Source organism: Aethalodelphis obliquidens, unplaced genomic scaffold (genome assembly GCF_003676395.1).
Source record: "Aethalodelphis obliquidens isolate GAN/ISIS:26980383/991018 unplaced genomic scaffold, ASM367639v1 scaffold39, whole genome shotgun sequence".
Classification (NCBI taxonomy): domain Eukaryota; kingdom Metazoa; phylum Chordata; class Mammalia; order Artiodactyla; family Delphinidae; genus Aethalodelphis; species Aethalodelphis obliquidens.
Window position 1 is genome coordinate 10602228 of NW_020837983.1, and position 25529 is coordinate 10627756.

General features: G+C 47.2%; 1 long non-coding RNA gene across 1 annotated transcript; it reads right to left on the minus strand.

The window, feature by feature from the left end:
* Positions 1-1260: 1260 nt before the first annotated feature.
* LOC113633382 (uncharacterized) lies at positions 1261-24153 on the minus strand. Its single transcript, XR_003438166.1, has 3 exons — positions 23848-24153; positions 19956-20135; positions 1261-2599 (listed from the first exon to the last, which is right to left on the minus strand). It is a non-coding gene; the product is annotated as an uncharacterized LOC113633382 (long non-coding RNA).
* Between the last annotated feature and the right edge of the window lie 1376 nt (positions 24154-25529).

Genomic DNA, 25529 nt, shown 5'->3' on the forward strand with positions numbered 1-25529 from the left:
CTGGGGGAACCTGCTGTAGGAATTTATGATCATTAAAATAGCAGCTTTTGCATTTTGTTCAGAGCTTAGCAGATGTTCCTACCAGGTAAGCCCTTGCTCTGGCTCCTGGCCCAGTGCTAGCTTGGTTTCTACCTGGCAGAGCCTGGGAGTTAGGGATCCCTTATGAGGGAAGCAGATGTGTGAAGGGATCTCATACAGGCTTTGGGCTCCACTCCAGCCCAGGAACTCCGTTTCCTCACGGCCCAGCTTTTTCCTGCTGGGCTCCTGGAATGTGTGCAGCCCACTCCCAAGCCCACAGTGAGTCAAGATAATGACAGAGGTTGAAGATTTTCTGTTGGTTCATTGTGACCTTTTTCAGGTCTTTCTTTCTCTCAAAATAAGTTCAGGTCTGAGCCTAAGACGGCAACTTGCTGAGATGGTCTGTGCTCCCAGGGAGGGATGACCTCTGACTCAGGCCCGAGACGCAGCCTGTGCCGCCAGCTGCTGGCTGCCTCTGCACCGGGACGCTTTTTAAAACGCTGAATGTAAGCTTCAGTTTTAATAGGTGAAAGTGAAAATGACATGTGACTTCCAGAAAATTTTCAGAGATTCAAAAGAATTGTTCTTTGTAATGAGTTAAATAGCACTCTTCAAACGGCTGAATGCTTTTCTCATACTCACAGTTGCCTGAATTAGGGGAAACAGATATAAATTGCTGCAAGAGAAAATCTGGTTAGCTATAAATTAAAACGAAATTTATTTTCACTCTACTCTCTTCCTGCCCCCACCCAGAACCCTCACCTGGGCAGTGGGAGGGTGGCCTTTCCTCCCCCCGTTTAGAAAGTAATGAAGCTGAGGTTCCAGGGAGAGCGTGTGTCACTGGCTCAGAGCTGGATCCTCAGACTCTAGGCCAGTGCTCACCCCAGTACAAAAGGGAGTGGCCCCGTGGCAGGAGTGTGGGCTGGGGCAGGTCAAACAGACTGCACTGCTTGGTTCTGCTATTTACCAGCTGTGTGACCTTGCGAAGCCTCAGTTTCCGCACCTGTAGAATGGGGTTATCATGGGGATGACAGGACGCATATGGATATAAAATATGCCTGGGGCTGGTCCGGGACCTGGTGCCCAGGTCAGGGTCGATCAGGGAGGTGTCACGATGACCACCTGCTATGGGGATGCCCATTGCTCTTTTTTTTTTTTTGCGGTACACAGGCCTCTCACTGTTGTGGCCTCTCCCGTTGCGGAGCACAGGCTCAGCGGCCATGGCCCACGGGCCCAGCCGCTCTGCGGCATGTGGGATACTCCCAGACCGGGGCACGACCCCGCGTCCCCTGCATCGGCAGGCGGACTCTCAACCACTGTGCCACCAGGGAAGCCCTCCCATTGCTCTTTATTAGGGCCTCAGTCACTGCAACAGGTCACATGGGATCAGAAAGATCTTCAAAGAATGTCTCTAAAATCTGTCTTTGAGGCAGAAGTTTGCCTCAAAGCCTGCTCTTGCTTTAGGGATGCTTTTAGGGAGAAAAAGCGTGGGAGGAATAGTGAAAACTTTTGGGAGAAAGATTCTCTCCACCCCTTGAGAGGGGCCAGTGTCGGTTTTTACACTTATCCGTGAACTTGACCTGCTGTGTCTTTGCCGGCTCAGGCTCTGAGGAAATGAGAGGTCAGCCTGTACTTCTCCACACCTGCAGATATGAGACAGGTCCAGAGAAAAATGGAAACAAGTGCTCTAGTGCCTAACCCCCGTGAGGCAACCAAAGACCCAGATTCAGCCCATCCGGCCACAGAGCACTCACTGTGCACCTGCTGAATGCCTGGTGTGCTGTCGAGCACTGTCACCCTAGAATAACAGCTGTGTCCCTACTGCATACCAGATACCGGGCTGGGTGCTTTGCAAACGGGGTTTCATTTAACCCTCCCAGGAGCCTCTCAGGTAGGCATTAGTGTCCTCACTTCTCAGGGAGGCACAGGCACAGGGAAGTTAATTTCCTTGCCCAAGGCCACACTGCAGCAGGTTGGACTTGAACACAGGCCTGTCAGCTGCAGTCTGTGCTCGCCAGCTCCACTGTGTAGTAGTGTAACACACACCCTCCAGCCTGTAGGAATTAAGAAGCAGGAGATGAAACACACAGCCCCAAACTCTGAAATAAGGATACAGAGGCCAAAGAGCCCAGAGGAGAACACAAAGGACAAGGAGGAGGTGGAGTGGGGATGGGATGGGAGCGTCTCTGGGGAATAGAAGGCAGGGCCAGGAAGGAAGGTGGAGAAAGTGAGAACGTGCACACCTTGAGACTGGACGCTGCTCTGCGGCACGGGCGCTCATCAGAGGCCTCTTCTGGTCCCCCTGGAACGGGGCACAGAGCCCTGGGAGGAGGCTGGGCCCGTGGAGTGTGTGTCACCTGTGGGTTCCTGGCTCTGGGGAGGCCCTGATGCTCTGGCAAGTTCTCTCTGCTCCTCTGACTCCTGCACCGTCTTCAGCGTTGGCTGGCGGTTGCCTTGGGGGCCAAGAGTTATCTGGACAGCTCCCAAGTGGATGGGCCAGGCGTCTGTCCCCGGGACACTGGCGTGTAAAGCAGGTCTTTCTCGTCAATGTAGCCAGGTAGGTTGGGTTGGAGCAGGGACGCTGCAGAGGAAAGAGGGAGGGGGACAGGGTTTGGGGTGAAGCCCTGGACCTTAGAGGGGTGAGGGTCAGAGAGGTGGGGGGATGGGCAGAGCCCCGACCTGCGCGGAACCTAGCATGGCTGCCTCAGCAGGGGTCAAGGCCCAGCCTGAAAGCAAAAGCACAACCTAAAAGTTGAGAATTATGTTTTATTTGGCAGACACAACTGAGGACTTAAGTCTGGAAGACAGCCTCTCTGGGTAGCCCCGAGGGACTGCTCCCAAGGGGTAAGGGAGGGGCCAGGGTATACAGGAGTTTTTGCAACAAAAACTAGGTAGTCAGAACACCAAGAGATTACTGTTAATTAGAGAAGACCAGACATCTCAAGTTAATGAATGTAGCGCTTTCCTAATGTATGCGAAGCTGCAAGAGTCTGGGCTCACTGAAATCGTGCCTTTGATGTGCACCTTAGCGATCTAGGGCCGGTATCCTGCTTTTCTCCATCGTGAATCCCCTCAGGGTGCACAGCTGGGGGCGGCTGGCGGATGTGACAAGGCAACATTTTCACACACACCTGAACGGCTGTAGGACCCCCCCACCCCCCACCCCGCCATGGACACCATCCTGGCGGCTGCGCTGAGGCTCTGGCCACGCCCCTTCGCAGGCTGCAGATGTTGGGGGGGGTGTTGCCGAGCAGGAGAGGGAAAACACCTCCCAAGGGAGACTCCTGACTTGCCCCCACCTGTTCTCCCTCCCATCTGCGTGTCTCAAGCAGCCGGGGCCATAATTCTAGGGGTCAGGTTCCACTCCTCTCGCATACCCGTCCCATTCAGCACAATCTTGTCCCACCCGCCTCCAAACGGTCCCTTGATCTACCCGGTTTCCTCCAGCGCCACGTCCAGTGGTCTTATCTAAGGGCCGTTTTCTTTGCCTCAGCCACTGCCATGGCTGCCCACCTTGACCCACGCCCCCATTTCCACCTTGGCTTTTTCCAAGCCATTCTGCCCAAAAGAGCTAGAGGAGCAGTGATAAAACACAAACCAAATCACTTTTGCCCTTGCTTCACCAGCTTCCCAAGGAGGGAAAGACAAACTCCCCATGTGGCCCCGGGGATCCTCCCTGGCGGCCCCTTCCTGTGCTACGCATTCATTCACTCTCTCATTCATTCATCCAAGACACATTCACTGAAGGCCCATCACGTACTGTTTTTAGACCTTGGGGGCAGTGACAAAATAGGCAAAAACCCTCATCTCTTAGAAGGAAGTTTTAGAGCGGGGATATAGAGCAGGGACAGGAACTAGGGAGTCAGGGGCTGCGGGTGGGTGCCGGGGAAGGCGGCATCGAGAAGGTGACATTTGGACAAAGACCTGAAGGAAGTGAGGACTGAGTCACGGGCATGTGTAGGCGGAAACTCCTTCCTGCAGAAAGAAGTTGTGCCCCAAAGCGGGAACACACACGGATGCTTGGGGTATTTTTAAGGAACACCCCATCTCCTGTTGGTCACTGTCAGATTATTTTAATCACAGCGTTTCCGTAATTTACGAGGGTATATTTTTTAGATTATTCTGTGTCTCCCTCAGTAAGCTGTCAGCCCTCTACCGTCTGTGATGTGTCTCTCTCGTTGACACCTGAATCATTCATACGACATCATGAGCACGGTGTCTCGAAGGCATTCAGTAAACTTCTGTTAAATGAGGCAATAAACCTGGCAACTGGCACTACAAAGGGACACGGGTGAGGAGTCCCTTTCCGGGCTTCCGGAAAATGACTGGGGACACTCTGAAGGGAGTGGAGTTCTACCTGAGCTGGTGGTAACATGTGTGGTGGAGGTGGGGTGCATCACTGTGAGTGGGCATTACTAGGACACCACTGTGTATGTAGACGGCTGACCTTCGGGATGCCCACTCTTGTGCTGGTTTATGAAATAAAAAAGAAGGCATGCTTCCTTCTCCTCAGCTCCGATACCTTGTTTCCAGCTGTCTTCTTCCCACTGCTCATCCTCCCTAAGGATGGGCTAGAGCAGAACAACTCTTCCCCGAGATCTCCTTTCCGGTTCCAACAGCTCTCTCACCTGTGGCGGCGGGGGGAGTTGCACCTTGTATAGTTACACCCCTCCCGCTCTTCCGGCGAGTGGTATGGAAAACCTGAGAAGCAAATTCTACTTTGCAAGAATTTCTTGCTGACCCTGGAGACAGGCTTATTCTTCTTTAATGTGAAGATTCTGGCCAACCAGTAGCAGGAATGTTAAATATTGATAAGGAGGAGAAGAGAAAATCTCGTCACCCTCCAGGCCCTAGAATTTCCCCATTCCAGAGCCCAGGCTTCCCTTTCTGAGAGAGTGACCGCCAGTGCCAACTCTATACCCAATCTCCCCTTTTGCCTTACTGAAAGTTCCTGACTGGGGAGGGGCAGCCACACACCCAGCTAAAATACTATATTTCCCAATTCTCTTGAAACTAGGGACAGCCAATGAGGTATAAATGCAAGGGGTTGGGTGGGGCTTCCTAAAAACCTCTTTAAGGGCGATGGGAAATGTCTCCCCACCCTCCCCTCCCCTGTTTCTGCCCCAGAACACTAATGTGATAGCTGGAGCTCTAGCAACCATATTGGACTATGAGGCAACTTTGAAAAAGGAAGCCACAAACAAAAACACTGGCTCTCAGTCTTTGAAGTCGAGAAAGAAAAAAGCAGCCCCTGACATCTGAAAACTGGCCTGACACTTTCAGCTAGGCCTTAGTTTTGTTAGAACCTGGTCTAGATGTTTTTTTTAAAAAAAATTATTTATTTTATTTTATTTATCTTTGGCTGTGTTGGGCTTTCATTGCTGTGCGCAGGCTTTCTCTAGTTGCAGCGAGCAAGGGCTACTCTTCGTTGCAGCATGTGGGCTTTTCATTGCAGTGGCTTCTCTTGTTGCGGAGCACAGGCTCTAGGCACGTGGGCTTCACTAGTTGTGGCACGTGGGCTCAGTAGTTGTGGCTTGCAGGTTCTAGAGTGTAGGCTCAGTAGCTGTGGCGTATGGACTTAGTTGCTCCGCGGCATGTGGGATCTTCCCGGACCAGGGCTTGAACCTGTGTCCCCTGCATTGTCAGGCGGATTCTTAGCCACTGCACCACCAGGGAAGTTCCTAGATGTCTCTTGTTAGACATAAACCATCTCACAGAACACCAATGTCAGACAAGGTCATCCTGTGACTGTAATAAAGTGAGTCAAATGGACCACTTCATAATTTTATCCAAACACAGACAGAAACAACCACTAAATACTGAACATCTCCCTCTCCTGGCTAATATGAATGACAGCTGCTTCTTTGCCACTTGTAACTTTAGCTTTGATCTGGTCTGCCCTCCTTACAGATAAAACTAAGATACTTGACCATAGAATTGCCCTGTTTCCTGACAGCACCCAATCCAGCGCAAACCTCTGCTCTCTTGGACCCTCCCCAAATTCCCCTAACCAAAGCCCAAGTTCCCAGGGTGAGCCATCTGGGGACTTGGGCTGCAGTAAGTGATGAGGCCAACCTGTTCAACTACAGCTATTCAAGTAAATCACTTGGGGATTAGTTACAAGGCAGACTGTGGTTGCGAGCTATAGAGTAGGCCACATCTGTGTTTCTAACCCGTTCCCAGCAATGCCGACGCTGTTGGGCATCAGGCCATGCTTTGAGTAGCAATGCAGTCAAGGACAGTGGATTCTAACGGCAGAAGTACTTGAGTTTGACCACAGGGTCCCTCTGTGAGCCCTGGACTGCTTTCTAGAGAAAATATGCCTGTATTTCAATTAAGCCACTGCTATTTGGTTCTCTATTACTAGCAAGCCAATCCAATACCTGGTCCTTAGACGGACATGTGGTTCCCGCTACAGAAGCTATTGACGGGGCCTTGTGGTGGCTGGGTGTGTGCAGGAGCTCAGGGAACGGTTGACAAATGTGTTGCCTTCGAGGTGAAATTCTGAGCGGAGAACACGTCATTCCACTTAGTGGACTGGTTGAAAATCCTCAAACGGTCCCGTGCTAGCTCCACGTTGGGCTCTTGGGCTCAAGGACCAGAAACACGAGAGGTTCCAAACCGCCCTCCAGCTGAGGTTGTCTGGGCCTCGCCCCACCTTGTCCTCCAGCCCCATTTCTCACCACCCCTCACCTAACAGCACCACGATGCTTCCTACCTCTTTGGCTTTGCTGTTCCACCAGCCACGGTGCCCTTCCCCCTCCCTTCACGTGGTCAACTGCTAACTCTTACTCAGCTCAGCCTCCCGACCCCCTGAGGCAGCCCGAGTGCCTTCCTCTGTGCTGCCAGGGAACCCTGCCTCGCTCGACCCTCACTTTCTCAGGTTACATGGCATTTATTTATTTTGTGTTCATCTTTCCATTGGTCATCAGCTCCTACAGGCCGGAACCATGTCTTATTCATCATCACATCCCCTGAATAGTCCCCAACACTAAATAAATATGAAAGTGAACTGAAGGCTCCGATCTCCCACAGCCTGCCCCTTAACCTCTAACCAACTGGGCGAAGGTTAGAAAAGAGCGATGAAAGAAACCCTTCACTAATGTTTCCCCTTTTCAGCTTCTGTGAAACTGGGGGATCCCAGAGGCTTTAGGCGTGAAGCTCTAGGTCATACCCCCCTTGGAAACTTGGCCCCCAAGAGATCGTAGGCTTCTGAAAGACCACAGGTGCATGAGTTAGTGGTTTAGTAAATGACTCAGCCTGGAAGTTGGGACTCATCTATGTCTGGGCTTCTCATGCTTGAATCTGCTTATGAATCAACTGAATAGCAAATGCATTTTAGCCCCAGGTGAGTTTCACACGCTGAGACCTCAGCACTGGCATCACCTGGCAGCTGCTCGGAAATACAAATTCTTGGAACCCACCCTGGGTCCTTCCGAATCAGAATCTCTAGGGGTGCGACCCAGGCATCAGTATAAAACCCCAGGTGATGAAACCCACGTTCCCGGGAACAATAAAAGAATGGTTAATTAGAGTTAATAGCTCTCACCTAAACAAGTGGGTTTACATTGTGATTGACTTACTTTCCTATCTTACAACAACTGAAGGGAAGCGGATAAAAATAGACTTTGAAAAACCACAGAAAGAGAGAAATGCTAATGACAATACCTGTATGATGATGATGATGATGACAATGGTAACAGCAGCATATACTGTGTGTGTGCTGGGGCTGTAACTATGTAAGTGTGTCTGGGGAAACCTTTGTAAGGAAATAAACTAAAATGCTCACAGTAGCTGGATTATGAGTAATTCTCCCCCTCTTCTGTAACTAAAAAAATAAATTTTTGTATTATTTGTATAATGGAAAGATACGTGTATTCAATTTAAAAACATGTTCTCACTTCCCACTGTAGGGGACAAAAGGGGCTGTGGGCTGGTGATGGTTCAGTAGCCTCATGGCACCTGAGCGTAAGCCTTTCTCAGTGTCGAAGGTGGGAGAGGGGCTTCTGCGGGCACAGGAGGTGGAAATGCCATTAGAGTATTTTTTGGAACAATTTTAGTGCAAGAGACAAAAGCCAAACTCAAACTGGACTGTGCCAAAATAAGTAGGAGAGAGAGAGAAGAAGAAGAATGAGGAGGACGAGGAAGGAAGGGAGGGAGGGAAGGAAAGGAGGGAGGGAGGGGAAGATGGAGAGGAACTTGCTTGGTTCTCTAATGAAAAGACCAGCTGCAGCCGGAGCTCCGAGGATGCTCTCAGGACTCTGCCCTCCTCTCGGCCTCCCTTCCCTCAGCATCAGCTCCACTCTCGGGCAGGCTGTGCCCTAACTCGAGTCTAGCAGTGCCTGCCGAAGTTGCCTCTGACTGGCCCAGCCTGGGCTCTGTGTCCACCCCTGGGGCCTGGGCCATGCACTGCTACAGAAGCACAGGAACAGAGAAGGTTGAAGAGCGCTGCTCCCCATGGAAGCCGAAGTGCTGCTGTCAGAAGAAGGAGATGCAGAGCAGAAGCACCTTAGGTACCTGCTCCAATCAGCCAGGTTATTGGTGCTTGGGAGAGTGGCTCCTAGGTATGTCCCAGGCATTTTTCAGACTTGGGCTGAGACTTTGGATAAGACCTAGAGTGGCTGCAGTCTTCCAAAAAGCAAAGCTGCCCTCGGAGGCATGGGGGCAGTGGGGTGGATTCTTACTGAGGTTCACACTGCATTCGCTGTTCTCGGGAGGAAGTGGGAATTTCCACATGGTAAGTTCCCTTCCCTGCACAATGAATTACTATCTTGATGAGAAACCCGTGGGCCACTGGTTGAAAAGAGAGGTATTCTCTGAATGAGAGGGAATGTACCACCTTTCTTTCAATGGTGACAGTGCTGGTGTCATGGCAGGGTGTGGATTGATTCATCTACAGATACATGCGTCTATGCAGACACCATGCTGCTAGACTCTGCAAAACACATGCCTGGAGGTCATTTCTGCCGCCCAGGATATGTCACCTTTGTCCCCAGCACTCTCTCCACCACCCCTGCACCCTGCGGTGCCAGGCGTGTGGGCCTGGAGCTCCCCAGTTGGAACCAGAGGAGAGCTCTCTGAGGGCAGGGATTGCAGAGGCGGGGCTGGTAAGCTGGCTGGCAGTGACCAAGGGCCTGTCCTGGGCCTCTCTCTCCCGGGCTGTCTCTTCCCTCACTGAGTTTCTAACCTGAGCCTCCAAGCTCATGCCCCTCTCATCCCCTGCCCTGGGGTGCTCAGATTTCCCTTTTCCCTGAGCCCCCAGCCAGAGCTCAGAGCCCTGGCCATTGTTCCCAGAGCTCCATCCTTCCAATGAGGGAAAAGAAGACACACAGGGCCCACTGTTCTGGATTCTGAGTTGGAGCCAAGGGGTTCCATCTGCTGTTTCCTTCTCCCAGAATTCTCCCTCACAGTCCCCTCCAGAGGGCTCCAGCTGCTACAGCTCCCCATGGCAGGTGTCCCGCTCTTTCCTACCCAAAGGAAAACACGGGCTCTTCCCCAGCCCTGGAATTCCCTGCTGCACTGTGCTCCTGTCGGCTCAGGAGCCTGAGAGAGGCCACCCGCTCCCACAGGCACCAAGGGCTTCTGCTGGATGACCAGACCTGACGCCTGGTTCTGTGGAGTTCTCAGCAAGCGTGGGGTCATCTGGGCAAACTGCCCTGATTCCAGGTCGCCTGACCTCCAATAGAGCCTAAGGAAATTAACTATGGGTAAAAGTGAAATTATTATGAGCAATGGCAGAGACTCTAACAGTGAAAAAATTTTTCAATGCTTACTGAAGAAGCCAAAGATACTCTTACAATATTTTGCTCGCTACAGGATCATTTCTAGCAGCATACAGATAGGCTGTTATTTTCCCCATCTTTTATAAAGAAAGCTTTCTCTTTAAATAAATGATTCAACAAATTATTAAATATTGGTAACTGATAATAAATAATAAATTAATTAAAAAAAGGAAAGTCTCTTCTACAGAAGAATTCCAAATAATACCTGTAGCTACTCCCCCCTCCAGGAGGTGGAGCTTAAATCCCCTCTCCTTGAGGGCGGGCTGCATTTAGTGACTGGCTTCCAAAGAGCAGAATATGGAAAGGGGAAAACAGTAACTTTATAGGAAAGAAACCTGGTGGACACCATCTTCACCAAGTGATGAAGGTAACATCACCACGTGGTTATCATGTACCCCCCGGTATGATCTAATGAAAAGCGCACTTCACCCTGGGGTGTTCTTCCCGAAAACCCATAACCCCAGTTGAATCATAAGAAAACCTTAGACAAACTCAAAATGAGGGACCCTCTATAAAATACCTGACCGGTACTCTTTAAAACTGTCAGGGTCATGAAAAATAAGAGAAGACAGAGAAATGATCACAGATGGGAGAAGACTGAGACATGCTGACTAAATGCAATGTGGTGTCGAAGAGAAAAGGACATGGGTGATAAAATTGGTGAAATCCGATTAGAGTTTGTAGTTGGGCTATTAGTATCATACCAGTGTTAATTTCTTAGTTTTGACAAATATACCACGGCTTTGTAACATGGTAACATTAGGGGAAGCTGGGCCAACAGTATACCAGATCTCTCTGTAAACAAACAAACCAAACTTCGTCTACAATCTAAAGATTGACAGTATCAAGTGTTTGGTAACTCTGTAGAGCAACTAGAACTCATACATCGCTGGTTAAACTGTAAAATTATGTAGTCATTTTGGAAAACATTTTGGTAATTTTTTAATAAAATTAAACATACATTATGATATGACCCAGAAATTCTACTCCTAGATATCTATCCAAGAAAAGTGAAATTTATGTCTAAACGAAGACTTGTATACAAATGTTCACAGCCAAAACAATCATGATAGCCAAAGACTGGAAACAATTCAGACGTCCAACGAGTGAATGGTAATCAAGTGTGATATATCCATACAATGGAATACCACTTAACCATGTAAAAGATGGAGCTATGTCTCAAAAATATGTTGAGCATATGAAGGTAGACACAGGAGTACCTCACGTATGATTTAACATATGAAATTCTAGAAAAGGCAGAACTAATCTCAGTGACAAAAAGCAGATCAGTGGTGCTGGGGACGGGGGTAGTTACGGTGACAAGGACCATGAAGGGGCACGAGGGAATTTTGGGGGGGGGATGATCGAAGTGTTATATACCTTGTTTGTTGTGGTGGTCACATGGGTGTATATATTTGTCAAAACTCATTGAACTGTGTACTTCAAATGTGTTACATGTAAATTATGCCTCAATATTTATTTTTTGGCCGTGCTGCATGGCTCGCAGATCTTAGTTCCCCGACCAGACACTGAACCTGGGCCCCAGCAGTGAAGGCACCGAGTCCTAACCACTGGACCGCCAGGGAATTTGCCTAAAGTTGATTTTTAAAAAGCAGCTTTGTCTTGACCTCACTTACCCTGCCAGCTACCCTTTTGCAAGACTCCTGAGGGAGCTGTCTGTACTCACTGTCTCCAGTTCTGTCCCACATATTCTATCTTAAGTCTACAGCAGTCAGGCTTTTGTTCCCGTCGTGCCTTGGAAACTGCTCTCGTCAAGAATGCAGTGACCTCCACGTTGCTAAATCCAATGGCCAAATCCCATTTCTCAGTCACATCTTACTCGACCTGTTAGGAGCATTCTATACAGTTCTCACCTTTTTCCTTGAAGCACTTTCTTCCTTTGGCTTCCAGGACACAATAGTCTCTTGGTTTTCCTCCTAACTCACTACTCCTCAATCCCCTTTGCTGGTTCTCCTTATCTTCCCAACATCTTAATGTTGGAATGTCTTGGAATACTCTTTTTTGTACTCACTTCTCAGATGACTTCATTGAGTCAAGGCTTTAAATTCCACCCATATGCTGGAAACTCTCAAATCTGTATCTCCAGCCCTGATCTCTTTCCCAAATTCTTGACTCATAATTCCAACTGCCTACTTGATATTTCTGTTTGGATGTTGAACAGACATGTCACATTCAACACGTTCAAAATTGAACTTCTGGTCTTCTCCCACAAACCTGCCCATGTGCAGCCTTTCTTATCTCTGTTGATGGCCCTGACATCTTACCATGTGCTCAAGTCAGAAGTCCCAGGAGGGCTTCCCTGGTGGCGCAGTGGCTGAGAGTCCGCCTGCCGATGCAGGGGACACAGGTTCGTGTCCCGGTCCGGGAAGATCCCACATGCCGCGGAGCAGCTGGGCCCATGAGTCATGGCCGCTGAGCCTGCGCGTCCGGAGCCTATGCTCCACAACGGGAGAGGCCACAACAGTGAGAGGCCCGCGAACCGCTAAAAAAAAAAAAAAAAAAAAAGTCCCAGGAGTCGGGACTTCCCTGGTGGCACAGTGGATAAAACTCCATGCTCGCAATGCAGGGGGCCTACGTTTGATCCCTGGTCAGGGAACTAGATCCCACATGCATGCCGCAACTAAGAGTTCTCATGCCACAACTAAGGAGACCGTGTGCCATAACTAAGGAGCCAGTGAGCAGCAACTAAGGAGCCTGCCTGCCGCAACTAAGACCCAGTGCAACCAAAAAAAAAAAAAAAAAACACAACCCAGGAGTCATCCTTGACTATTCTTTCTCCCATCGGCTCTACCTTGAAAACATTATTCTTCATTATCTTCATTGCTACTACCCTGGTCCAAGCACCATCATCTTTCACCTGGATTGTTGAAACAGACTCCTAACTAGCCCTCCTGCCTCTGCTCCTGCCCTCCTCCACTCTATTCCCAACACAGCAACCAGAGTGGCTCTGTTGAAATTTAAGTCAGAGCAATGCTATTCAAAACTCTATAATGATTTTCTCAGAAAAGCCAACGTCCTTGCAATGATCTGCAAGGCCCTGCGTGATCTAGCCCCTCACCAGCTTGTCCCTGTGATTTCATCTCCTCATACTCTCCCTCTTGCCATTCCTCCCCAGACACACTGGTCTTTTTGCTGTTTACCGAACAATAGTGTCAGGTATATTCCTGCCCACCCGAGGGTCTTTGCTCTAGTTGTTCTGTCTGGATGCTCTAGTGGCCAACTTCCTTGCCTCCTTCTCTGCATACAGACTTGCTCAAAACTCACCTTCTCAAGGAGACCTACTCTGACCATGAAATTGAATACTTCAACCTGCCCCATCCCGGCACTTATTTCCTTACCTTGCTCTATTTTTTCCTTTGTTTCCATAGCACTTATGACTTTCTATTAGACCCTTCGATCTGCTTATTTTGTTTACTTTTTATTGTCTGTCTACTCAAGGGCAGGAATCTGTTTTGTTCACTGCTGTATCCCAAGTCCTAGAACAGTGCCTGGCACATAGAAGCTGCCCAGTAAGGACTTGTTGAGTAAATTAATGAAGTTTCTCCAGAAGGAGAAAACGTCCCACTCCTGGCCTATCAACCCATATTTGACGAGGCTGAAACAAGAGACTACAGAGAAAAGATGCATCTGGGGGGATCCCACCCCATGTCAGGACTGCGAAAACTGGGGGAGGCTTTGGACTCCTGCTGATTTTGGTTGTGTCCTAAGGTCTCAGAGTAGGGCCTCTGGTTTGCTGGGCTGCAGCTGTGTTCTCACTTCCTAGGGTCATATCTCAAGGGAACCTTCCCCGGATGGTGACATTTGTCTATAACTGCACTGTTCAAGCAATAGGAGCCACTAGCCCCATGTGGGTACTGAGCACGTGAAACGTGGCCGGTCCAGACCGAGGCGTGTTGGAAGGGTAAAATTTCAAAGACTTAGTACAAAAAACAATGTAACATAGCTCATTCATGCTTTTTAATATTGATTCCATCTTACTATTTTAGATGTATTGGGTTAAATATACTTTAAAAATTAAGTTCACCCATTTCTTATTACCTTTTAGAAATGTGGCTACTAGAAGATTTAAAATTCCTTCAGTGGCTTGCATTGTATTTCTACGGGACAGCCTGATCTATGAGGAAAAACTACTCGTGTCTAGAGGTCAAATCCCATGAGCTTGAAAATCCACACTTCCTAAATGCAAACTGACGGCTCCTTTATTTCAAGTCATATTGAGATATAGTAGAATTCCATTAAGACAAAGGCCCCTTCAGGATTTGACTAATTGGGTTAATGGGGACTTTTAAAGAAGCTTGGCTTTGTTTTTATTTTTCTATCATCTGGCTATGCTTTGCCTGAGGGGCTGTAAGCCCTCCCAGAGACACATGGTGTCCCCCGTGGTTCCTCAGATGTTTACTGAAGTCCCACGTGTCCAGGAACCGGGTGGAACAGGAGGGGATTGGGAGGTAGAGGAGGGCTGCCTCCATGCCCTGTCCCAGAGCCCCTGCCCTGACCCTGTGGCCTGGCAGGCGCCTGCTGTGCCTGGGGCAGTGTCAAAGCTGGGGTGGCCCCCAGCTCACACCTACAGGATGGCAGTAGTAGGCCGCCACTGTGGGCACCCAGGCTGGCAGACCTGTGCTGCTGGGACCTTAGGCCAAAGGGAAGGGCTCCTGTAATCAGCACGAGCACAAGGGGCCGGGTGCTGCTAACTGATTCAGGGATGGAGATGTGAGGCTGTGAGCAAGGGTCAGGAAAGACTAGCTCCCAGACCCTGGGAATACCATGGAGGCCAGGTCCCAGGAGGAGAATGCCCCAAAACTGGAGGCTGGGGTGACAGGGAAGACAGTATGAGGGGCTCAGCGACCTAGGGACCTGGCGCCAGGTAGACACAAGGATGGAAGGAGGGGTTGAGTTGGGGAGACTCTCCTGTCTTCCATAATTCTGTAATCTTGCCATATTGTTTTTATATAATTGAAGAGAGAGAGAGAGAGATGCATTTCTTGAAAACTTGCCCCTGGATGTAAGCAATCTGCCTCTGGTCTTGCCTGGCTATTAAGTGGTTATTCCTTCCTGACTCAGGGCTGGGATCTGGACTGGAAATTACACTCTTTAGTTTCTCATGAAAAGCAAAATAGAATTTCATCCTCTGTTTTCTCTCTCTCACTCACTGTGCCAACTGTAGGGGAAAAAAAAGAAGAATATGAAAAGCAAAAAGGATTCGCAAGAGATTGCAAGGCCGGAAAGTGTATAAGAAAGGAAAACAACACAATAAGATATTATTTTTCATTTGCTTTAACAGCAACTCAGAAATGCAGGTCAACCATTTACGAGAGGGAAGCAGGCCCCATTGTGCCAGATACTCCAGGGATGGACTGGGCAGGAGGCAATTTAGGATGGAGACCAGGGAAAACACATCCCCAGGCAGCTCGCCGCTGGGTTATGGGGTCTGCTCAGATTGCTGGGGATTTTGCCAGAAGCACCAGGGAAGCAGGGCTGCTGATGGCAGTGGCGGGGTGAAGGACCCAGCCTCTTGGGAGCTCTTCTTCTATCCCAAAGCCATTGTCCACCTGTGACTACACTTGCATCAGCTGCAAACTATATTTATGGCTTCTTGGAATTTTCCAAATGAAGTAACTTTTTTCCCCAGACTATTTTCTTCACAACTGAAATCAGATCCCCACAGTTCATGGAGACAAACAAAACAGCATGACATCACCCACCAGGGAGCTGTCACTTCAGACACCGTAGCAGCCGTTTATTCAATATCAAATGGATGTGATTTGCCTGGTGGAGGTCTTCACATCCTGCCCTGGCAGAGGAGGGGATGGTCCCCTGAGCTCGTCTTAAGGAACTGGGAGGGAGGAGGGGGGCAGGTGTGCTGAGCAGCCTGCAGGGCGGGCCTGGACAGGGAGAGCCCGGTGGGGAGGTCTCTCTAACTGCAGAGATGCTGCTCCGTAAGTCGTGCCGGGGACAGCCCCACCTGCCAGGGATACTAGCCCCTGTGTCCCTCCTCTCTCAGCCTCCAATGCTCTGGTGACGGCAGCCAGGTGCAGAGAGAGCTGACCTGGAGGGTTAGGTGGCCTAGATTCAGCTTCCGTTTTGCCTTGCAGAACTTCTAAGCCTCAGTTTCCCCCTCTGTAAAGGTGGGGAGGGAAAAAAAAAACCCAGTTCTGCTACCTTACAGAGATGCTCTTGGACCAAACAAGAGAATAAGTGTGTGGACCTGGAAAGCACAAGGCCTATTCTGTTCTTGCCCTCAGATCTCTCAACACTCAGAGGGAAGTGTTCTGCAGCTTCTCAGCTACAAGACCCTCGGCTTCCTTACGGAAACCTACAGGAGGGTTCTGGGGGGATTGGCAGCGACTGTGATGCACATCCTCTTGAGCTAATAAGGAAGGTATTATTTAATGAAAGCTCAAAGAGGGGAAGCCATCCGGTCATCTGCGAACCCAGTCAGCCAGCACCTGAGGGCCTGACCAATCACAAGAGAACAGAAGCTGTCCTCTCCTTCTGCAAATAAAAGCTTTTTAAAGTGGAGGTAGTTCTAGGTAGCAGTTGGCCTAAAGGGGAAGCAGTCGCATAATTATGCTTACAATTGAGAGTCACTGCTCACCAGGCCCCACTCTGAGCCTCTGACATGCGTTGTCTCCTTCAGCCTCCAGTTACTGTTACTATTGTCAGCTAACAGTCGATGACCCTGAGGCTGGGAGAGGGGGTGTGTAACCCGCCCAAGGCCACCCAGTGCTAACGGTGGGCTTGGGATCCAAACCAGGTCTGCCTGACTCCAAGGCCCAGGTGTTTCACCATCACACCATTTTGCCTACTGGTCACAAAAAGAAGCTGACTGTGCAAAGGTGTGCCTTGTTTATTTTGTTTTCATATGAATCTGATAAATCGTAGGGCAGGGAGACGTGTGTGTGTGTGTGTGTGTGTGTGTGTGTGTGTGTGTCTCCCTTGGGTGCTGAAGGTGGGGCACCGCAGGGAGACCTGTGTGTGTGTTTGTGTGTCTCCCTTGGGTGCTGAAGGTGGGGCACCTCATCTCCTCCTTTCATATCCATTGTTGCCACTTGGAAGCACCATGTCGACTCTCTGTTACAACTTATTTTATCTGAATTAAATGATCAAGAAATATCATATATCCATACATATTTTAAAAGGCTGACATTTAAAATAAGTTGACAGTCCACATTTATTCCACAGCTGAGAATGTTACTTGAGCAGCTGTAAGCCAGGGAACCAAAACTGGACCATTGTCTGGGTCATTAGGACTCCATTAAAGACAATAAAGAATTTCAACCAGCAGGAGAAAAAGGGTACAGCCACGTAACTTTGGAATTGGAATAATTTCTTTCTAATAAGAATAAGCCTCGGGCTTCCCTGGTGGCGCAGTGGTTGAGAATCTGCCTGCCAATGCAGGGGACACGGGTTCGAGCCCTGGTCTGGGAAGATCCCACATGCCGCGGAGCAACTGGGCCCATGAGCCACAGTTATTGAGCCTGCACGTCTGGAGCCTGTGCTCCGCAACAAGAGAGGCCACGATAGTGAGAGGCCCGCGTACCGCGATGAAGAGTGGCCCCCGCTTGCCACAACTAGAGAAAGCCTTCGCATAGAAACGAAGACCCAACACAGCCATAAATAAATAAATGAAGCAAACTGTCAACAAGTAAAAACAAATAAAACACTAATAAAAAAAAATAATAAGCCTCTTGATTTAATAGAAGTTGTATTCTAAGCAGGGGCAGACATTTAGTTTGTAGAAAGAGAATTGTAATTTAGGGGAGTGGAAGCTCCGGGCCCCTTCTACTCATAGCATTAACTGAGTCAGGACCAGAGAACAAGATAACTGCTTGCCTTCCAAGTCTCAATCTCTCTTTCCTCTAACTACAGCTCGAGACTAGGGCAGGGCAGGCCTTGGAAAGGTACAGGGTTTGTCAAAGGAGAAATAAGAAGGGGCATTGCTTCTCTGTGTTGGAGGCCGGGGCTGCCACTTTCCAGAACGGGAATTCCAGAATGACTGAAGGTTTGCTGACTGAGGACCTAGTGTGTTCCCATACCATGGACCAGCATATATATTTTGAAGATTGTAGAAGTACAGTGGGTTTCTAAGCTCAGCCAAGAAAACATTTTTGTAGTTAGGCAAGATGATGTCATGACAGCACCAACATAATCACAGATACAAAAACCAGGAGAGAAAAGCTTCATGCTTCCTAAACAGAAAACAAGCTCAGTTAGAAAGAAAATAGAAGCTTCCATAATTCTCATTTCCAAGTTAGCAACAAGAGCACTTCTACTAGAGGAATCCCTTCGAAAAGAATTTAGCCAATGTGGCCACTAACTTCTGGATCTTTTCTCATGGAACTCAGTGGAAATCACCCTCTTGAGTCTTACAAGGTGCGCATTTGGAATTTTTAAATGTCACAGGTGTTTATAAAGGTACTTCCCTTCCCAATGTATACCTGAGATGGGACAGTTCAGAGGTTATGAGCCGGGGCATTCCCTTCTCCCTATCATTGGAGAGGTCTCTGGGCTCTACTGATGGCTGAGAGGCTCCTTTACTGAGGAGGGAGCTCACAGAGCTAATGAGATGATGCATGGAAGGTTCTATAAGGCCACTGGTATGAAAAATAATGGATGAGGGTTGTAATTAATAAAGCAATTATTAAAGCAGTTATGTTTTCCAGTATATCTACAGCCTGCACCATCTGATCCAAACTATAACTTAAACTAAACTAACAAATGAATGTGGATAGTTCAGTAAGGTGAAATACAGAACTGATTAAATGTCTCCCCTCCCCAAATCAGGGGCTCTACTAAAATAAAGGAGAATCACCCAAGCCTAAACTTACAGAATAAGAATTTAAGGAACCTTACATTTTATTTTCTCCTAAATTTGAGTCAGAGTCTGAAAGCACAGCCTGTGCTGATGGAATTGTACTAACTAGGACTTACCCGAAGTTAAGTTACAGCTTTTAGCCAGCTTTCTGTGCCAGTAACCTAGAAACTATTTCAAAACCTATTTTTGTTTCTTAGGGGCTGAAATTTCAGTGCAACAGTCTGGCCAACTCCGACCCAGAGTCTTCAAATTTAGAAATTAATCCCCAAAGAAAGGGAATATTAATTTTTATTGTCACAAAGAATAACCTTCTCATAGCCCAATTACAGGAAGAAACAACTATCTCTGCAATGCCGCACTTCTAAATACTTGCAATTTATAGCATGAAGATGCAAGAGAATTAGGCTAGCAATTATCCTTGAACCTCCAAAAAAAGGAATTTGGCTTATGGACACACACAAAACGTAAGCATTCTGTAGTGCTAACACTGCATACCATATAATTTTAAAAGCCCATCAAGGGGTACTGTAAAAAAAGAGAAAAAGAAAACAACTAAAATTTGCTGAAATATATTATTCATAAAATAATATACGTATACATTAATTTGTAATGATTCCAGCAAATAAAAAAATTATCCATTATTATTTTTTTAAATCTCAGGAATAGATTTACTATTGCACATTTCAAGTTGGAATTATCCTTGGTCAGAGCTTATTATTAAGTTGATCCTCAGACTAACTGGACATGAAAAAAGTAACCCGGAAGTAAAACAAAACAAAACCTTTGGGAAAAGAAAGGGGGGAGAAGGGTCTAGTGAATACCCCTAAAATGAGTGATTCCTAAGCAGATACAGTGACAGCATTGTCCTGGTGTGGGTTATTTTCCTATCTTCACACATTTCTCTCTTTAGAGATGCTTCCAAAGATGTGGGAAAGGACACACAGGAACACTTATTGAACAGCTCAATTAACACCCACAAGACATCCCTGACACACTAGGGAACCAGGCAGTGAACGGCCTTGTTAAACACCATCAGGCAGGGCATGTTATAACTCTAGGGCTTGAGTTTACAAATGGTCCTGTAACCATCAATCTCCTAACTTGAATGAAAAGCATGTAGCAGACAGCAGTATTGAAGAAATAGTTGTTCTACTAAGAAGTACTGTGGGGAATTCCCTGGTGGTCCAGAGGTTGAGATGCTGCGCTTTCACTGCCAAAGGCCCAGGTTCAATCCCTGGTCTGGGAACTAGGATCTCGCAAGCGATGTGATGTGGCCAAAACAAAAAAACAACAACAAAAGAAGAAGTACTGTGACTTACCAGGGACACAGTGGTACTCTGGAACTTTCTACTTAGCTCCCTCACAGCATTTCCACGGTGTAAGGTACTTTATAGAGAAGTCCATTATTTGCTGCAGGTTTTTTTTTTTTTTTTGAGAACTGAAAAGATTTCTCACTTAAAATGTTTATCAAGAGAAGATGATAGTTTATGGTGATTCTCCTGTTCATAAAAAAAAAGGAGACTTGGGTGACAGGAAAATACATCCTTGGCTTATGACAGCAACAGCTTACTAAACAGGTCAGTATTTTGGTTAATTATTAAAATACACAGAACACAATGCAAGGTTTATCTTTATGCATCTAACGCCAGATACTCACATTTTAAAATAACATTTAGAATAGCATGTGGGGGTTGGAGGGATGGAGACCATGCGAGTAAGGGGCTGTGTAGTTGAGGTAAGAGTAATAGAGTGGATTCACCTAACGTTTCTGCCCCTTTCTTACTTCAGGGACCGCAGTCATTGAGTTCTTCTTGGTCCTCTACCCGCTCCAGGTGATTTCTAATGGCCCCCTATCTCTAAAATTCTACGATTATAGTACTTGTTAATGTTGATTTTTCAGGCTTCACTCAAATGATTCACCAAAATGCTAGAATAGAACTAGGACATTTGATTTCCAAAGTTTAGACTAATACCTGCTTATTCAGCTGAACTCAAATCCTTTTTGGAACAAGGAGAGACATACAAATGAGGTAAACTAACAATTGCAGCCATGCCAAAAACCATAACTGCATTTTGAATAGGAGGCCACAAACTATTTTTTCCAACTGCAAAAGGTCAATGCATTTTCTGTCATTAGTTTCCAGAAACTGACAGGTAGTTTTGTGGTAGTTCTTTCAGTCCAAACTCATAACTGTCTAATTAACTATCCATCCCCCCATCATGATCCGAAAATGATTTAAGGGGGCTTAAATAATACAGAATAGCATAAATTCAGAGTGAACATTTAGAATAGGAAAATAAAACTAAAGATGAAGATATAAAATAAACCAGGAATGAGGTTCTAATAAATCACCATAATGACCAGCATTTCAATTGCTTCCGGTGGAACCCAAATCTGGCATTAAGCTTTTCAGCATCTGATGTGAAAGAGAGATTCTACCTGATCAACTACATAATTCATAGAGAACATAAGATGGAAGTAAAGCTCAGCAGAAATGCAGTTATCTGTGGTTGTAAAAAGCAATCGGGGTCTTCATGCTGAAGAGCTGTGCCAACAGCATGCTCAGTAACTTTCCCTAGAACAGATGCAGTGGTTAACACACTGGGCTAGTCCTTGAGACAATTCGTACTTCAAGATAGTGGCACCACAACTAAGCAGACGGAGGCATCACAGCGCAACGGTTAGAAGAGACTCCAGTCCTATCCTGTCAGACTTCAAACCCCAGCTCTGCCACTTAATAGCTGTGTGACCTGGGGCGTTTTTCCAACCTGCCTCAGGGTGACCTCATTTGCCCTGTGAGGTGGGGATACAATAGCAATTTGCTGAGGATTAAGTGAGTTAATAAGCACTGGTACAATGTTACCACTTGATAACAAAGAGCTCAGTAAAAGCAAATGCGGTGGAAACTGCCTTAATACAGTCCCGCAGCTAGCACTACCCCGACCCGACGAGCCCAAGGTAGATTTGAGAACAGTGCTGTCCAAAAGAAGTTTCTGCAAAAATGCTGTCCAATACAACAGCCTCTTGTGGCTACTGAACACTAGAAATGTGGCTAGTTTTGTTAAATGTAAAATGGAGTTGGGTTTCAGGCTCAGATAACTGTGCTAAAGAAGAACTGAATTTCTAATTTAATTTAAGTTAATTTGAGTAGCCACAGTGATGAGTGGCTACCACACCAGACAGCACAGAAACAGAAAATCTCCATCACTGCAGAAAATTTGGACAGTGCTGACCTAAAAGAGCTTCCAAGGGATACTCTCTTAATACTGTTATCAGCTAAGTTTTTGAGGAGTATTAGGCAACAAGAACTCCAGATTGTATTATTCCTTGACATCTAACTGGAGCGTGACCAAACCTCTGTTGCCTAATGAGCACAGACCCCTATGCCTTACGTGGAGCTGTCCGTTTGTGATGTAAAATGAACAGAATGAACACATGAGCGACTGAGCAGAGTGCCAGCCTATCTGTACTTTGAGGGAAGCCAAGGAGGTACCCACAGCAAGGCCAAGATCCTCCCTAGAAAACTGTTTTGAATCGACTTCAGAGCTCAAAGGAATGGGCCTGATCCCAAAGTCCTACTTCATCTAGCACAGCTGGGATTATTTCAGCTTGAACAATTTTAAAAGGTTTAACCAGATGCTGGCTTCTTTTCTTCTCCCCAGTGTTCTATTAACTTCGAGAAATGCTACTTCCTGGTGTACCCTCCAAGATAAACTACTAGGAAAAGGTATACCAAGATGACTAAAAGAAGCTCTAGTATACATCCCAGATAAAAGTGAGTAACAACTGCTGAAATAAAATGATTTAATATAAATCATGTAGTATAAAGGAAAATTAAAGGGAAAGTAATTGATAACAAAGTGTGCATTTCAGTATGTGAAGACCCAGGCACAGCTACACTAGAAGAAACAGTGACGTCATCAGTAGCCACACAGAGAATTATATGGGGGACTCAATTATCATCAGTAACACCGCCTTTAATAACAAGATTTCTTGGAAGAGGTATAATTCCTGGTCAAGCTTTGAACAAAATAGAGTAGAATCTCCCCGCAATTATCTTGTGGTTGTATTCTTAGAAAATTCAGGGTATATTAAAACCGTATGAAAAAATACTTTAAAATGTAAAATGGAGTTAGGGTTTAGGCTCAGATAACAAACTTAAAAAAAAAAAAAACAACCACCCATATCGATGACCAGTAGAACATTCAAGAATCATGTGGGATGTGGAATGATTCTTTGTTGTGCTAAACTGCCCCATGTTCTGTAAGACATAAAACATCTACGGGCCCTGCCCACTTACTGCCAGCAGCACCTCCCATCATTTCTAAAACAATTGGTTCAAGCCAATCACATTAATCCTACGAACCCCACCCTCCCCGATGACTGATCCATCAAGCTAGGCCTAGTAAATCAGTGCATGGCATTGGCTGGTTTGAGAATAGGGTACACGATGTAATGTCGGCCAATGAAACCAAGAGGAAGTCGGCTGGGGACTCGGCAGGAAAGCTCCCTGGGAGAACACCAGAGGAAAGATGGTTTCTTTCTTCTTCTCTACATGGTCACAAATGCATGTCAGGCCTGAAAATTCTGGACTCATTTCAGATCCAGCTGGAGGATGAAACCAACAAACGGGAGGACAGTGCGAAAAGCAGAGGGTAACTGAGCTAGATTTGGATTATGTCACCCTTGGGGTCTACTCTACCTCTGGGCTTCCAGTTACATAAGTCAATACATTTCCTATGGTTTAAGCCACTTTGAATTTGGATTTTGGCTTCTTGCAGCTGAAAGCACTTTGATACATTCATAAACAATTTCACAAGTCAAAGACTGAGATCTGGTTAAAATAAAACAACAACAACAACAAAAGGTGACTACTGTTTCTGGACTTCTAATACCATGTGGTAAAATAGAGAGCAACTATGCTTTTTTTTTTTTTTTTTTTTTTTTGCGGTACAGGGCCCCCTCACTGTCGTGGCCTCTACCGCTGCGGAGCACAGGCTCTGGACACGCAGGCTTCGCGGCCATGGCTCACAGGCCCAGCCGCTCCGCGGCATGTGGGATCTTCCCACACCGGGGCACGAACCCACGTCCCCTGCATCAGCAGGCGGACTCTCAACCACTGCGCCACCAGGGAAGCCCTATGCTTTTTTTAAAAAACCTGTGGTAAATGTGAGGCAGGCTATCCTAGTGGAAAGCCTGCATGCTCTTACATAAAGAAGCCAGGGGTACAAGACTCTAGCCCTTCCATCCAGTGGCAGGCATACTGCGGAAGAAGAATGGTCAGCACATTCACACATGCAGCCTGTTGGAGGAAATGTGTGAAAGGAACGTTTAAATCTGAAAAGAAAAAATACAGTTATTGTAAAAAAAAAAGTCTTTGTGTTCAAAGAGTTCTACAGGGTGCACTGTGAATAGGAAAGGAAACACAGACGAAGTCCCTGCTCTCATGAAACCTATCATCAAAAAGACCAAAAAAAAAAAAATTTAGTTGAGGACTTCCCTGGTGGCGCAGTGGTTAAGAATCCGCCTGCCAATGCAGGGGCCATGGGTTCGAGCCCTGGTCTGGGAAGATCCCACATGCCGCAGAGCAACTAAGCCCATGCGCCACAACTACAGAGCCTGCACTCTAGAGCCCGTGAGCCACAACTACAGAAGCCCGCGTGTCTATTGCCCGTGCTCTGCAACGAGAAGCCACCACAATGAGAAGCCCATGCACCGCAACGAAGAGCAGCCCCCGCTCACCACAACTAGAGAAAGCCTGCGTGCAGCAACGAAGACCCAATGCAGCCAAAAAAAAAAAAAAAATCCCACCAGGCTTTAAAAAAAGAAAAATTCAGTTGACCCTTGAACAAGGGTTTTAAATGCATGGGTCCACTTATACCCGGATTTTTTTTGTTAAATACGTAGTACAGGGACTTTCCTGGTCGTCCAGTGGTAAAGAATCTGCCTTACAATGCAGGGGATGTGGGTTTGATCCCTGGCCGGGGAATTAAGATCCCACATGCCGCAGGGCAACTAAGCCCATGCGTCACAACTACCGAGCCTGTGCCTCAACTAGAGCACACATGCTGCAGCCAATGCGTCACAACTACTGAGCCTGTGCCTCAACTAGAGCACACGTGCTGCAAACTACAGAGCCCACGCACCCGGGAGCCTGTATGCCACAGCTAGAGAAGAGGAACCCGTGCAGCACAACAAAGGGCCTGCGCGCCACAATGAAAGATCCTGCACGCCTCAACAAAGATCCCGAGTGCCGCACTAAGACCCAGCCGCAGCCAAAAATAAATAAATAAATAATAACTAAATCTTAAAAAAAGATACGTAGTGCAGTACTGCAAGATCATCAACTGTTGGCTGAATCTGCAGATGCAGAACCATAGATACCAAGGGCCCCCTGTCAAGTTACTCGCTGATTTTCAGCTGTGCGGTGGTCAGTGCCCCTGCTTCCTAGTAACCCCTGCAGTGTTCAAGGGTCAACTGTACCTGTTTACTGAGTATAGTAAGTGATGAGGAATGAGAGGGAGAGAAGTGGGCAGTCAGAAATGTTTAACTATGTTAGATTTTCTGAACATGCCAGGGATTGAGCTTCAATATGAAGGGTTAGTAACCCTGGGAGGATGTGGAAAAATGGTGCATTATAGGAGGAGGAAAAGATAAGTATTTAGAAACAGGAGTGAAAATTTTAGTAACAGGTGTTGCTGAGACGGCAGTAGGCAAGATTCTAGATGGTTCCACTGCCAGACTCATGACAGACAGCAGGGCAGGAGGAAAAGGCAAACTTATAATTGGGGATAGAGCCTGAATGTGGAACCCCTATTCCACTATGTCCTAGCTGTCTGATATTGAACAAGTTACTTAAACCTCCTAGTATCAGTTTCCTCATCTTATAAAA